Below are 16,620 nucleotides of genomic sequence, written 5' to 3'. Positions count from 1 at the left end.
GTCTCTTAAATCTGACATTCAGGATAAAGATGTCTTTCTCCCGAGTTTCCTAGGTATTTATGATCTTTTCTTGGCCTCCTGCCCATCTCTCTGGAATGCCCTGTTCTTGGGGACCTGCTGGAAGTCTCCGGATCACGGTTATTAAGCCCTTCCCAGCAAAGCCCTGCGAGCCACTGCCTGTGTTTCCAGCTTCGCGTGATGCAGCCCAGATCCCCATCCTGGGAAGTAGGTCAGGGTTTCAGTTCATGGTCTACTTCCGAGGACTCTGGGAATCGTGGAGAGGATGGTGAAGAAAACAGCTTGGGAACCACCAGGCAAGAAGCATTGTCAGCCGTGGCGGGCAGGGGGGAGTGGTCAGCAGCTGGTTCTCCATCCCCCAGCCCAGGCCCCCTGCTCACAGCTTCTGCCCGAATGTCTGCCCTGCGCCTCCTGCTCCCCCATGTGGGCAGGGATGTGCAAAGCCTTCCTGCAAGCGGACTGTGTTTTCGTGGTCTAGGCCAGGCTATCCTTGAACCATCAGGCCCTTGGAGCCAGAGCTCGGTGCGACCCTGAGGTGATTCTCTGGGGCTCCTACCCATGGCCCCTGCTCCGTGCCCACTGAAATCTTGGTGGCTTAAAACCACACAGATTGATTCTCTCCCAGCCCTGAGGTTAGAGGCCAACTTGGGCCTCACCCAGGCCGGGCAGGGCTGATACTTCGGAGGTTCCAGAGGAGACTCGGATCCTTCTTTTCCAGTTTCTGGAGGTGCTGCATCCCTGGCTGGGGCCGCCTCCTCCATCCTCACAGCCAGCAGTGCAGCATCTCCCATTTCTCTTTCTCTGCCTCCTTCTTGTGAGGACCTTCACCATGGGAGATGACACGTCCACAGGTCCTGGGACCAGGGTGGGGACAGTGAGGTGGGGACGGTCTTTGTTTGGGCTCTCAGTACCCTGTGGCCTTGAGACAAACTATATAAAAGGCTTGGAGTTCTCTTTGAGGCTCAGTGGTAATGAACCTGACTAGTATCCATGAGGATGCGGGTTCGATCCCTGGCCTCACTCAGTGGGTTAAGGATGCTGCGTTGCTATAGCTGGCAGCTGCAGCTCTGATTGGACCCGTAGCCCTGGGAACATCCACATGCTGCAGGTGCAGCCGTAAAAGAAAAAAGGAACCCAGGTATTGACTTTTATTGCTGCTGCAGAGGACATGCCCCTCACTCTCGTCCCTCCCTCACGGCATCAGGTGAGAGCCGAATGGGCACTGTCATGAGTTTTCTGTGTGGCTTTTCCAGGTGGCTGCGGAGAATAAGGCCCAGGGGCTGTGTAGCTTGGGGTCTGGGACCCAGGCCTTCCCACGCTCTGACCACACACACACACACACACACACACACACACACACACGGCACCCAGTCTCCCCTTGGACCCACAGTCCCTGCAACTCTACACCCATTTCTCAAAGCAAACTCACTTTTTTCCTTGCTTGGTCGTAAGTTTTAGATCGTAGAGGGCTTTAGACTTAGCACCAAATCACGAAGGGAATTGGGACCCCCTACCACACATCCACATCCGCTCCCCTCGTGCACTGCACTTGTCACAGCCCATGAGCCTGACACATCCTTCACCGATACCTATGCTTTGTCCATGTGGGGCCCCTGTGACATCCTGGCCGCCCATTTCCCTGGGCCCTTCTCCGCTGTGATGGTTCCTCCGGCTCCTCCGCTGGGTCTGGTGCCCTGGTCAGCGGGGGACGGGTGGGGAGTTTGCAGACGAGCCCCAGTGGGGGTTGGCCGGGTGTTTCTCATGGTTATCAGCCGGGGAGGTGGCTCTGGGGAGGAGCCCTCAGCCCACACCCGTCTCCACTTCTGTGAAGTCGGTTCGCACCTCCCGCTCTCGTGCACTTGGGTCCTGGGGAGGTTTCAGGACCCTCAGCAGCACTGCCGGTGTACTCTGTGTCGTCGGTAACCTAGCCCTTCCACTTTCTAAAACTATTTCATTGTGGAATGATGTATGTTTTATGCCTATTGTATGACCTTTAAAAATGAAAGGATACCCCCTGTATCGGTAATCCTAAATGAAATGTCTACCTTGTCCTGCTTTTGAACTTAAAAGGGAATCACATTCCGGAAAAAAAAGAAAAAATTAAAGGAACACCTGAGACCCCAGAATCTGAAAACAAAAAAATAACATTTTTGTGTCCTTAACTCAAGTGTTTGGTCACTTATATTTAAAAAAAAAAAAGTGTGCCCTTTCTTGGATTTCAGAAGGAAATACTTCTTTTAATCGCTGGTGGCTTCTTTCTAAGTGATTTTAAAGGAAATTGTGCGTTCTTTTTTTTTTTTTTTTTTTTCTTTGTATGTTCTTTTAAACTGAAAGCGGCAGTGCCTCGGCTGAGACAACTTTAATAGAAATTTACCCACGGTCGTGGGTCTCACGGGAGGCAATCTGCCCCCAGGGGACACTGGTGATGTCTGGGACGTCCATGGTTGTCACAACGGGGGGAGGGGCTCCTGCACTGAGCAGGGAGGGTGTTCCACCCACACCCCCCAGCGCCCTGATGGCCCCCATTAGAGGGTGACCGCAGATGTTGGGGGAAGACCCTGCTCTCGCCTGACAGAGGAGCCCCCAGGTGGGGGGTCTGTGTCTGAATGTCCCTTTTTTATGAGGTAACATCGTGTCGGACAAGAACCCCCTGACAGCACCTGTCACGACCCTGCCCCCACACAAGGTCATGTTGCATGTGCATGTGGGGTCTGAGTGGAGCCCTCCCACCACCCTCTTTGTGCACCGGTGTCTGCTGCCCCCAGAGCCTGTCTCCACCTAGTCAGGGTTGTTGGGATTCCAGCCCCATCCTCCGCGGGCACCTTTGTGTCAGACTGTGGGTTCAGGAGGCGGGAGCAGCACTTAAAAGCTTCCTTTCAACTCACCACCTCATCCCTGGTACGGGCACCGTTTTCCGAGCACTGGGAGGGCACCATCCTGCCGCCATGGCCTTTTATCTCCTGAACAGCCTGCAGCCAACCGGTCCCTGCCCCCAGATTCCAGACGGGGCACCTGGTGGGACAGGCACCTGGTGGGAGCCCTGCAAACCCCTGCCCTGGTCCCTGAAGCCAGCATGGGGAGTGGCGGGTCACTGCCCCAACACATTGCCCCCCAGGGCACAGCTGCCACCCCCCACACAACCCTACCATGGGGTCCCTGAGGGCTGCGTTTTCAGAATGGCGTGTTTCACTTGCTTCCAGAACCTTTGGCTGCCAGTAGAATATTAACGCCCTCCTTCGTTCTAACAAGGACACAGCACTGTCTCCCGTGTGGGCAACTCCAGCCCTGACTCAGGTTTGCAGAAACACTGCGTGCTGTGGGGTTTCTCGATACATGACAAAGCTCTGTCCCCACAGAGCTGGGTGCCCTCAGGAACACCTGAGTCCAGGGCCCCAGCTCCTCACACCCCCATCTGGGCAGACGTCCTGGGAACCATGAGGTCGGGAGGAACCTGGCGGGAGCCAGGGCTGCAAGGAGGCCCCCAAGTATCCTGGGCAGATGGGAATGGGTCCTGACTTGAGCCGGGTATGAGGGCGATGCAAAATCAGGAACAGTGCAGCCTCTAGGAGGAAGGACGAGCCTGATGAGGGGGCTCAGAGGCCTTCCACCCAGTGTGTGGTCACACAGGCACCTGCCTGCCTCTGGCCACTGCAGCCCCACCAGCTTGGAGAGAATGATTTCTGGAGCGTTGCCTTCATTTTTGTTGTTTAATGCATTTTTAAACTCTTTACTTCAAATAATTATAGAGTCACAGAAAGTGCAAAGAAATGCACTGGCATTCCCATACCTACCAGAACACCCTTCACCTAGCCTCCCCCAGCAGTGACCTCTTGTAACTAAGGCCACCTAGAGACTGCATTACCTAGGTTCTGGAGCACCTGAATAGTAACTAGACCCCAGGGTAAGCAGATAGTTAAGTAATCAGATTCACTAGATTACTAGAGCGCCTGGATAGTAACTAGATCCCAGACACCCAGATGTCAGGGTAACCAGATAGCGAATCCCCTGCCCAGAAGAGCATCAAATCCAGGCTGCTGCCGCTGGCACAACCCAGAAGCCCGTTTGGATCCCGCCAGTTCCACACAGGCCATTTGGTCCCATGTGCAGTTGAGAATTGCAGCTCCTGCAGTCAAGCTGCAGGAGGAATCGGCCCCTACCGGGAGGCCCACCTTCTCCCAGCCCTGCCTCCCCTCCTGCAGCTTGGGGACAAGGCAATTACTGTAGGGGCAGCAGCACAATTAAGAATATAGCAAACGCTCTTCGTGTCCGAAAAGTTTATTTCTCTCATCTTGCTTCTGTTTCCCTCATTCCCTTATATTCTGATGAACGGCACGGTGAGAGCAGGTATCTGAGCATAGGACTTTCAGACAACCGAGAAGAAAGGGAGTGTTTATGGAAACATTCTTATTATCTTGTACACCGGAGTAGTGTGTGCTGGGGAGCAGTGGGGTGATGACCACGCAGAGGGCATGGGCCACTGACGTGCAAACACCCTGAAGGGGTCCGAGGGCCCTCATAGTGGGAGCTGGTGGGAGCCGGTCAGCACAGGGACCTGCGGCTGGAGAGGGGTGCATGAGGGGCTGTGAATACTGCCACCGCCGCCGCCGCGCACCCCTCTTCCCCACCAGAAACTCGGCTGTTCCTCCAGCTTTGGTCACTGGGATGCGCAGTCAGGGGGTTTTAAATTTTTTATCAAACAGTTTCACATTTAGAGAATGAAATTCTGAGCGATGGAGAGACCGACACCTCCTGGCGTTGTCCCACTTCGTTCTAGTAAGATGGTAAAGTGAAGCCATCTGCTCCTTATCAGAAGAATTAAAAGCCGAAACACGCCCCGGTTCATGTCATAAGCAGACCCATGAACCGTGGCAAGTACAAAATAGGAGTCAACTGAAATACTAAATGCTTGCGGTTTTCACCTCTTAACCAGATCCATGACGGCCTGTTCTGTGCAATGACAGGTGTGTATGGACTCGGACAACAGCACCCAAGCTTCAGAATGGCCCCAGTGTCGGGGGTGGGGGTGGAAGTGGTGTGGAGGACGGGAGTGAGTGTTTAACGGGAACAGGGTTTCGATTTGGGAAGATGGAAAGCTCTGGAGCTGATGGTGGGGATGGCCGTACAATAGTGTAACCGTGCTTAGTGCCACTGAGCTGTGCATTTAGATGGTAAATTTAGATCATGCGTGTTTTACCACAATTTGGGGGGGGTACACCCTCGGCTCTCAGAAGGTCCTGGGTCAGGGAATCAAACCTGTGCCGCAGCAGTGACTGGAGCCACAGTGGTGATAATGCCGGATCCTTTAAGCGCTAGGCCACCAGGAAACCCTTTACCACAATTTTTGAAAACCTCCCCCATGTGAGAATTGGACACAAACAACCCTTTGAATCTACTTGAATCCACAGTATGGAACCGAGGTGCCCCTGCCTGCTGAGATACAGGTGACAGTCACCCAGATGCCAGGGCCCAGCCTAGAGAGAGGAGCCAGATCCTGCACACAGTGCTTCTGGAGCCTTTATGCAGCCATGGGTCCTGAGTGGCTGCCCAGGGGCTGCTGAGGTTCTCGGGGACTTGGCGGAATCCTTATTTCTGCCCATTGTGTCTTGGGTGGAGCAGAAGCAGGGTTGCAGTGACCCTGAGAAATCTGGATTCTTGGTGCCCCGTGAAGCACTGGCATGGACCCTGGGGGGACCGGACGGGGGTGGTCGGCAGAGTGTCCGTGTGGACGGATGAGCTTCAGACAAAGAAGAAACTTACTGCCTGGAACAATGTGAGATAATATGATAGAGGACCTTGAAGAAAACAAATAAAAGACGGTGGTAGATTACCCACGTCTGGGAGAAGAACAAGGAAACAGAAAAAAGGAGGAAAACAAATCCTCGCAGCGGCGCTTTTTTGAAATGCAGATGACACTGTGCAGCCTGCCCTGAGATGCCTAATAGTTAAAATGAAAGGCTTTTTTAAAAAAATCAAAGGCAAACAGGATGGAAACTCAACGGGGCCTAATCCCTGACTCTTTGTTGAAGAGACACTGCAGCGCACCGCCCTTTCCTGGTCTGGGGGCCGGGAGCTCGGGAGTGGAGGACGCAGCGGGCGGGAGAACAAGTGAGGGGCCCCAGCGGGTCACGTTCCTGGCAGGGTGTCTGTCGCCCCCTGATCCGAACAGTGAGCACACCGGGCAGCGTCCCACACGGTGTGGGAAAGGCTGGCTTGAAGGGATGAATTTAGAGGGGAAAAAAAAAATGTTTTCTGCAGTAAAATATACATAACATAAAATGTACCAATTTTAAGTGCATAGCGCAGTGGCATTAAGCATATCCGCACTGTCACATGACCATCCCCACCATCATCTCCAGGACTTTCCCATCTTCCCAAACTGAGACTCTGTCCCCATGAAACAATGACTCCCCCTCCCCTCCTTCAGCCCCTGCCCCACCATCTCCTGCCTGTCTCGGTGGATCTGACTCCTCTAGGGACCTCCTGGGAGTGGCATCAGACAGTCTTTGTCCTTCTGTGTCTGGCTTCTCTCACTGAGCTCAGTCCTCAAGGTCCATCCACGTTGGAGCAGGTGTCAGAACCTCCTTCCTTTGTAAGGCTGAATAACATTCCAGTGTGCGGATGGACCACATTGTGTTTGTCCATCATCCGTCGATGGACACTTGGGTCGTGTTCCCCTTTGGGCTGTTGTTCATGCGCCCATGAACACGGGTGTGCAAACATCTCTTTGAATCCTCGCTTTCCCTTCTTTTGAGGATGTACCCAGGAGTGGGATTGCTGGAGCATATGGTGATTCTATGTTTAAATTTGTGAGGACACTGCAGACTGCTTCACAGCAGCTGCCCCTTTTTACATTCCTACCAGCCATGCATGAAGTTTCTGATTTCATTACATCCACATCAACTCAATATTTCCTCTTTTTATTGTTGTTTAATACTTGCCACCCTAATTAATGTGAGATGGTGTCTTTGAACTGTGTTCTTTTTATTTTTTTTTTGGCTTTTTAGGGCCACACCCAAGGCATTTGGAAGTTTCCCTGCCAGGGGTTGAATTGGAGCTGTAGCTGCCGGCCTACACTACAGCCACAGCAACGCAGGATCTGATCTGTGTCTGCGACCTACACCACAGCTCATGATGAGATTGGATCTTTAACCCACTGAGCGGGGCCAGGGATCGAACCTGCATCCTCATGCACTGGTTGGGTTCGTTACCACTGAGCCATGACAGGAACTCCTGAACTGTGTTCTTAATATTATCACCATGCTTTCATATTTTTGGCATTTATGAAGGTGGGTTGGGAATACATAAAATGAGGACTATAAAGCGTGGTTAGATTTCTTCCTATTCCATTGTCCACAACAGCAATTTTTTCCAAAGGCTTAAAACTCTACACAAGGATTCTCTCGTAGTCCTGCAGGTCAGGAGACTAACGTGGGTCTCATGGGGTAAAAATCCAGGTGTGGGCAGGGCTGCATTTCTTCCTTGAGGCTCCAGGGGAGAGTCTGTTTCCTTGCCTCTTCTGGCTTCTATCAGTGCCTGCCTCCTCCACCAGCAACACCCCTTATCTCTTCCAGGCCAGCAGTAGCTTGAGCAGCTACATGTATGATGATCTCTGTTGTGTTTGGGAAACTGGGCCAGGCACTCCAGCTGCTGCATCGTTGGCGCTTCACTGATGTGCTGGTCAGGGGCCAAGACAGGCCCCCAGGTACCAAGTCCTGAGCCCAGAAAAGAGTGACCTTTCTTGTGCCAAGTGCACATGGCTGGTTACTGAGCTGCATGGCTGGACCTGGCTTGGGTCTCTGGGAGGAAGGTCTGGGGCGAAGACGAAAATGAAGTTCTATTCATCAGGGAGATGGCAGTGGAGGGAGAAAAGATGGGATGGGCTGACATTGGGAGCAGGCAAGACTGTCCTGGGAGTGCCACCTGACCCCTGGGTCCTCCCCTCCCCCTGCTGTGCCCCCCACCCCACCGGCCACAGCCCCATCCAAAGGCCAATGCTGACCGCTAGGGGAAGTTCTGGTAGAAATCTGCCTCTGCCAGGCTTCCTTCTCCCTTCTTTTGTTCAGGTGCCAGGTGGTGAACACACACTGGGTACAGGCTCATGGCCAGTCCTGAGACACCCCAGGGATCAGGCTAGGCCAGGCAGGGCTCCTTCTGGGCCTGCTGCAGGAATGCAATTAGTCCATGGCCAAGGGCCTCACCTGAGGGGGATTCTGCTCCCTTGGGACCCTGGGCCATGTCTGGGGACATCTGGGGTTGTCACAACTGAGGGTGCCCCTGGGCATCAAAGGGGTAGGGGCTAAGGAGGCTGCTCCACCCGCCCCAGAGCCCAAGATCCCCCACCCTCACCCTAGAGAATGACCAGCCTCAGCATCAGCAGTGCAAGGGGGAGACCATGCTCTGGCTTTAAAGCTGGTCCATGAACCATGGGGTCAGCGTGGAAAAGGCACCCGGCTCCTTACAGTTGTCAGTGGAGCCCTGGTTGAGGCCTGAAGGCCAAGTGAGGAGTCTGGGCTCCCAGGGCAGCTGTAGGGGCGGGGATGGGGGTGAACCGGTGTGGCAAAGAGCAGTTAGTACAGCAGCGCTTGAAGACCCAGCAGACGGGGATCAGGGAAGAGCTAGCAATGGTCTTGACATTTTTTGCTTTCTTGGTCTTTTTAAAAACAGCAACAGGAAGTTAACGTCATCATCGTTCAGCGGTAACAATCCCCGACTAGGATCCATGAGAATGCGGATTCAATCGGTGGGTTGAGGATTGGCCTTGCTGGGAGCTGCGGCATAGGTCGCAGACACAGCTTAGATCCCAAATTGCTGTGGCTGTAGTGTAGGGCAGCTGCAGCTCTGATGCAACCCCTAGCCTGGGAACTTTCATATGCCATGAGTGCGGCCCTAAAAAGGAAGGAAAAAAAAAAAAAAGGCAATATAAGAGTTGCACTGTGGTGGAGGCAGTTAAGGATCCGTTGTTGTCCCTGCAGCAGCCTGGGTTTGATGCTGTCTCGAGTTCAACCTCTGGCCCAGGACCTTCCATATGCTGCAGGTGCAGCCAAAAAAAAGACAATACAGGAGTTCCTGCTGTGGCTCAGCAGGTTAAGGACCTGACCTTGACTCCATGAGGATGTGGGTTTGATCCCTGGCCTCGCCCAGTGGGATAAGGATCTGGTGTTGCCACAAGCTGTGGTGTAGGTCGCAAATGTGGCTTGGATCCACTGTTGCTGTGGCTGTGGTGTAGGCTGGCAGCTGCAGCTCCAATTCAACCCCTAGCCTAGGAACTTCCATATGCTGCAAGTGTGGCCTTAAAAAGAAAAAAAAAAAAAAAGACAATACAGAAATAATACAGGCCTAGGGCAACCAGACAAACCGCAGGCACATGATGGAAGCCACCAGGCCTCTCCTCTAGTATGTCTCTGTGCCCACGTCTGGCCATGTCACCATCAGATGAGCTGGCAGGTTAGGGTTTGCTGTCTTTATTAGTAGCCTGGCCCTCTTTGGGTCCTGTGAATTGCAGGCACCTTCCAGAGCCACATGAATGTTCATCTTTGTCAGACACAGGTGTCCTGCAGGCCTCTTGAGTGTTGGCTGGGGCCTGGGTGGCCAGCTCTGGGCTGGGGCCGGGCAGGCTAGTTCTCTGCTTCAGCTGAGCAGGTCTAGCTCCTCCAGGGTCTGGCCAAAACTGCCTGGTGGAGGGCCGAGCCTACAAGCAGGAGGTGGGGGTCCCTGACTCCCTGCTCTGCCTGTTCTGGGGCTGTCAGTCTGTCTTGCTCTCCTGGGTCCCCACCTCCCCAGCCTCCCCCTCCCAAACTACAGCTGTTTGCTCCTGCAGAGGAGTTTAGCACTCTCTCTGTGGACCTTTTATCTCCTGTCCTCAGGGACTCCCTCACTGTCCCCTAGTACTAATTAAGGTATTTTCCTAAACAAGCCCACTTGCATCTCTAAAATGCGTTCTGGTGCCAGCCAGTAAGATGAATCTTTCCCCATCCATCCTCTGTGATACCGTAACGAATGACATGCTGTCCCTCGTCCGTAGGAGGTCAGTGTCTGGGGGACACATGTAGGCAAAAAATTACATTACAGCATAAACTGGCCAGGCTCTGCAAGGTGGCGCTGTCATGAGAAACAGCCCGTGGCCCAGCATCTCTGAACTGCCAAGGTCCATGTCTCATGGGCGCTAATGGGACTGGGTCCAGCATTGCTGCCCCAGAGTTCCCATCATGGTGCAGAGGAAACAAATCCAACTAGGAACCATGAGGTTGTGGGTTCGATCCCTGGCCTCACTCAGTGGGTTAAGGATCCGACGTTGCCAGGGACTTCGGTGTAGATCGCAGATGTGGCTCGGATCTGACATTGCTGTGGCTGTGGCTGTGGCTGTGGTGAAGGCCAGCGGCTACAGCTCCGATTACACCCCTAGCCTGGGAACCTCCATATGCTACAGGTGCAGCCCTAAAAATGCAATTAAAAAAATCATTGCTGCCCCCAAATTCATATCCACCCAGAACCTAGAAGGCAAGCTTATTTGGAAATAGGGTCTTTGCCTATGTAATTGGTTGAGATGGGGTCCTAATGGATTAGGCCCTAAATCCAATGACTGGTGTTCTTATAAGAAGAGGAGGACTCCTGTGGCTCAGCAGTTTATGGAGCTAGCACTGTCACTGCAGTGGCTCCAGCTGCTGTGGTGGTGAAGGTTCAGTCCTTGGCCTGGGAACTTCTGCATGTCACTGGTGAGGTCAAAACAAACTAATAATAATAATAATAAAGAAGAGGAGACACAGGGACATTCAGCAGGGAAAAGGCCATGGGAAGATGGAGGCAGAGGGAAGGGGAGAGACGTGCGGGGCAGATTCCTGCTCAGGCCCACAAAAGCAAGCAGCCCAGGCCCCACCTTGACCTCTGAGGTCTCCAGAAGTGTGAGGGGACAGACATCATAGTTGGCAGCCATGGGAACTCATCTACCAGCCGTCCACTATGTGTAGACATGTGGAGACATCACCTGTGTGTCGCCAGCCAGCATGAGGAGCAGAGCTGGTTCCCAGGGTGGACAGAAAGGGGACGAGAGGACAGGTGTGCCAGCCATGGCGCCCTGCTCACATTGCCTCAGCCAAAGCAAGTGCCCCAACCATGTCTGCATGGAGTCAGGTGGAAGAACCAGCTCCCGGGCCGGGGTCCCAGGGAGGGTTTCAGGAAACTTAGCGGAGTTGGAGGGCGAGGTGTCTAGAGAGAGGACGGCAGCCGGGGAAGGGCACTTGGGAAGGAATGCCACCTCAGTGCCAAGGGATGCCTGTGCACAGTCTTCTGCCGTGATGCAGCCAGTTACCACAAACGGTGGCTTAAAGCATAGCATCTGAGAGTTGTAGGAAGCTAGGCCTGTGGGGTTGGGTGTCCTGTGCGGGTCACCTGCTGGTAATCCAGATGTCAGCTGGGGCCGCGTTGCAGCAGAAGCTGGGGCCTTTTCCAAGCTCATGGGCTGTTGGCAGAATTCCTTTCCTGGCAGCTGCCCAACTCGTGGCATCTTCCTTCTCCACGTACCACAGCAGAGCCTCTGCAACCTCAGGAGTAACCTGGTCTCCTGCCTCTCCCCGCATGGCCAGGCCCACCCAGGAAAATCTCCCTTCTGATTAACAGCAGGTCAACTGCTTAGGGACCTGTATTCCATGGGGAACGTCCCTTTGCCAGAGTGTCACAGGGTCAAGACGTGATGCCATCACATTGCAGGTCCTACCTACACTCAAGGGCTTGAGCCATTGGAGACCAGCTGGGTGTTCTGTCTGCCACACAGACACTGACAGCGGGTGGGGTGGAGTGGGGTGGGGTGGGTGGGGTGGGTGGAGGCTGGGGTGGGGGCACAACAGCTGGAGGTGTGGCTCCTGACTGCTGGAACCTGGGCTTTTAGTAGGAGCAATTTGAGGGGTGCAGGTGCCCTTCTCATTAGGTTTTTTCTTGGCTCCCCTGAGTCACAGCACCTGCCTTTCCTCTATCTTATGTGCTGTGGGTAAGGGTCCTAATGCTGATCTGAGTAGTTGCACAGGGGTGAGGTGAGTGCAGGCGTTGTCCTGTGACAGTTTGCCAGCTGTCCTCCAAAATACATTCTCCCTCAAATAGAAGAACCTCATTTTTTTGGTCTTTTTAGGGCTGCACCCATAGCATACAGAGGTTCCCAGGTAAGGGGTTGACGTAACCCACAGCTCACAGCAATGCAGGATCCTTAACCCACTGAGCGAGGCCAGGGATGGAAACTGCGTCCTCATGGATGCTAGTCAGATTCGTTTCTGCTGAGCCATGACAGGACCTCCAGAAGAACCTTATTCTTATTTTTCTTTTTTAAAACATTTTATTGAAGGATAGTTGATTTACAATGTTGTCTTAATTTCTGGTGTACAGTGAAGTGATTCAGTTATACATATAAATACATTCCTCCCCACTTTTTTGTATTTTTTAGGGCCTCACCAATGGCATATGGAGGTTCCCAGGCTAGGGAACAAATCGGAGCTGTAGCTGCTGGCCTATACCACAGCCACAGCAATGCAGGATCCAAACTGTGTCTGCGAACTACACCATAGCTCACAGCAATGCCAGATCCTTATCCCACTGAGTGAGGCCAGGGATCGAACCTGTGTCCTCATGGATACTATTCAGATTCATTACTCCATGTATATACATTCTTTTTTCATCTTTTCCATGGTGGTGCACCACAGGATATTAATACGTTTCCCTTTGCTATATAGTAGGACCTTGTTGTTTATCCATTCTATAAGTAATACTTTGCATCTGCTAATCCCAAATTCCCAATCCTTCCCTCTCCACTCCTCCCTGGCAACCACAAGTCTGGAAGAACCCCATCCTTTTTTTTTTTTTTTTCTTTGCTGCACCCATGACATGCAGAAGTTCCCAGAATTCTTCCAGACTTGTGGTTGCCAAGGAGGAAGAGGGGTGGAGAGGGAAAGATTGAGAATTTGGGATTAGCAGATAAACCCAAGCCATGCCAAATCCTTAACCCACTGCACCACAAGGGAACTCCTGGAAGAATTCCATTCTTCTTCTTTTTTTTTTTTTTTTTTTTGTCTTTTTGTCTTTTCTAGGGCCGCACCCGTTGCATATGGAGGTTCTCAGGCTAGGTGTATAATCGGAGCTATAGCTGGCAGCCTACGCCAGAGCCACAGCAATGCCAGATCTGAGCCGCATCTGCGATCTACACCACAGCTCACGGCAGATCCCCAACCCACTGAGCAAGGCCAGGGATTGAACCCACAATCTCATTGTTCCTAGTCGGATTCGTTAACCACCGAACCACGACGGGAACACCAAGAATTCCATTCTTGATTGGGCACATGGCCCCCAGAATGAAGACAACTCTTCCAAGTGTTCCCCCTGTGGCACAAGGGGCTCAGCAGTGTCTCTGGAGCACTGGGATGCAGGTTTTATTCCTGGCCCAGCACAGTAGGTTAAGGATTCAGCATTGATGCAGTTGCAGTCAGTGTAGGTTGCAAGTGTGGCTTGGATCTGATCCCTGGACTTTGAACTCCATATGCCATGGGGCGGACAAAAAGGAAAAAAATAACAACAGCAACAACTCTCCCAGCCTGCCTGCAGCTAGGCATAGCTGGGTGGGTACACTTTGACCCATGAGATGGGGGCAGACATGGTCCATCCAGGATCTAGGTGACTCAGGCTCTCCCCCGTAACTTGGTCCCCTGCAGTGGGCAGATGGGCCTTGCACCCTCATCTCTGGAAACTGTATATGTCACATGAGATGGCAAAGGGGACTCTGGAGATGGGACAGAGGTTAGGGACTTTAAGATGGAGAGATTGTCTGGCCCGTTCACAGCAGGGAACACTCAGTAACAAAAAGGAGGCAGTCCTGGTCCACACCAGGGCTCGGAGGCCTCTCCTGGGAACCGTGCCGAGTGGGAGAAATGCAGCTGCAAAGGCTCCAAACTGCATGTTTGCATCTACTGAACATTCTCAGGATACAGAGACAGAGAAGAGTTTAGTGGTGGGGGTGAGGCATGGGGATGGGGCCTGGAGGAAGCTTTGTGGGGACTGAAATGCCCTGTATCTTGACTGGTGGTTACAGGCATCTACATACAAGGCACATCAGCTCAGAAGTCCATACACACACACACACTGCTCCCATGTCAGTGTCCTGGCCTGGATACCATACCATAGCTACAGGAAACATCACCATTGCAGGAAGCTGGGTGATATGTACAAGGGACCTCTCCGTACTAACTTTTGCAAATTTCTGTGAACCTATAATTATTTCAATATAGTAAATTAGGAAAAAAAAAACCTTCCTGGGGCATGCCCAAGTACTGAAGGAGGGAGTTCCCATTGTGGCTCAGTAGGTTAAGGACCTGACACAGTGTCCACGAGGATGTGGGTTTGATCCCTGGCCTCGCTCAGTGGGTTAAGGATCCAGTGTTTCTGCAAGCTGCAGGATAGGTCGCAAATGCGCCTTGAATTGGCATTGCAGTAGCTGTGGCATAAATGTAGGCTGGCAGCTACAGCTGCAATTTGAAGCCTAGCCTGGGAACTTCCATATGTGGCAGGTGCAGCCGTAAAGAAAAAAAGGAAAAAGGAAAAAAAAGCACTGAGGGACTCCTCCGTGTCCTGCCACTCCCACCTGGGTCCTGGCCTCACAAAGCTTCACTCAGTTCCCAGACATGCTGCGCCTCCTGCCACCCTAGGACCTTTGCACAGTTCTCTGAGCTCTGAAAGCTTTCTCCCATCCCATTCAGACATCAGGCTTTAAGGTTAGATGTTATTTCCTTGCTCCCCACCCCCGCTCACTCCCCACCCCTCCCACCAGAGAAGGTTGTCTCTTTATTATTCTCAGAGCTCCAGGCACTTCTGTATCACATTCATCAGAACCTGTATTTAACAGTCTGCACTCTGGAGCAGGACTTCCTGTTTCAAATCTTAGCTCTACCTTAGACAAGTGACTTGCCTGTTTCTATCGCAGTTTCTTGTCTGTAAAATGGCGTGCTGGTCCTCAGTGAATCCCGTCTTCAGTGTAATCCTCTCCCCTTACATCTGAGAGGGCCTGTGACTCACTCTTTATCAAGAGAATAAGGTGGAGGAGTTCCATGGTGGCTGAGCAGGTTAAAGATCTGGTGTTGTCACCGCAGTGGCTCGGGTTGCTGCTGTTTCTCGGATCTGATCCCTGGCCTGGGAACTCCAAATGCTGTAGGGTGGCCAAAAAAAACAAACCAAACAAAACAAAACTGGCAGTGTCCATTGCTGTGCTTTTTTCAAAAAAAATTAAATTATTATTATTACTAAAGTACAGTTGATTTAAATGTTTCTTCAAGTTCAGCTGTACAGCAAAGTGACGCCATCGCACACATACAGTAGGGCCCCATTCATTCAAAATATAAGAGTCTGCATCCAAAAAACCCCCAAAAGGCCCATCCATCCCACTCCCTCCCATTTCCCCCCCAAGAGCCCCGAGTCTGCTCTCCTTGGTCATGATCTTTTCCTGTTTTTTTTTTTTTTTAGATAGGATCCTCTGTTACATATGTCACAAATAAGTGATATCATATGGTATTTGTCTTTTTCTTTCTGGCTTACTTCACTTAGTATGAGAGTCTCTAGTTCCATCCATGTTGCTGTAAATGGCATTCATTTGTCTTTTTCATGGCTGAGTAATATTCCATTGTATATATGTACCACATCTTAATCTATTCATCTGCCGATGGACATTTAGGTTGTTTCCCTGTCTTGGCTATTGTGAATAGTGCTGCAATGAACATAGGGGTTCACTTATCTTTTTCAAGGAAAGTTTTATCCAGATACATGCCCACTAAGTGTAGATCATATGGTAGTTCTATACTTGTAGTTTTCTGAGGTACGTCCATATTGTTTTCCATAGTGGTTGAACTCATTTCCATTCCCACCAACAGTGGAGGTGGGTACCTTTTCTCCCACACCCTCTCCAGCATTTGTTATTTGTTGACTTGTTAATGATCACTGTTGTGCTCTCGAGAGACTTGAGCGGCCTTGTGAGCCAGGAGAGGCTTCTGGGGAAGCAGGAATGTGGAGGGGACAGCCCTGAGAGCACTTGGAGATGCAAACCCGATAGGCCCATGCTCCTGCTGACCAGTGAACTCAATACAAGCACAGGTGTGGCCACTGGTGAGACCAGAAGAACCAGGCAGTGGCAGCCAGGGAAGACTGCAAGACTGTGAGCAAATGGCATTGGCTCTCTTAGCTCATGGGCTTTGTGGTACTTTTTTGTACAGTGAGAGCCAAAACAATAGGGCCAATTACCTACCACACTGACCTTTTAAGGTTCTTGCACTAAATAATTATAAAGCTCTTAGCGTAGCCAGCATAGAGTGTGTCAGTGGTAATTGTGATTTTATTATTTTATTTATCTAATTTTTTTAGGGCTACACATGTGGCATATGAAAGTTCCCAGGCTCGGGGTTGAATCAGAGCTGCAACTGCTGGTCTACACTACAGCCACAGCAATCCTGGATCCAACTACACCATGGATCTTCCAAGATCATGCGGATCTTCCAATTACACCATGGCTCACAGAATGCTGGATCCTTAACCCACTAAGCAAGGCCAGGGTTCTAACCCGAGTCCTCATGGATCCTAGTCAGGGTT

This window comes from Sus scrofa, chromosome 2 (genome assembly GCF_054392235.1).
Source record: "Sus scrofa isolate SSC_HxYL_T2T_F1_AM1 chromosome 2, Sscrofa_HxYL_maternal_Yorkshire_Landrace_v2.0, whole genome shotgun sequence".
Taxonomy (NCBI): domain Eukaryota; kingdom Metazoa; phylum Chordata; class Mammalia; order Artiodactyla; family Suidae; genus Sus; species Sus scrofa.
Note: the sequence above shows the minus strand (reverse complement) of the source record.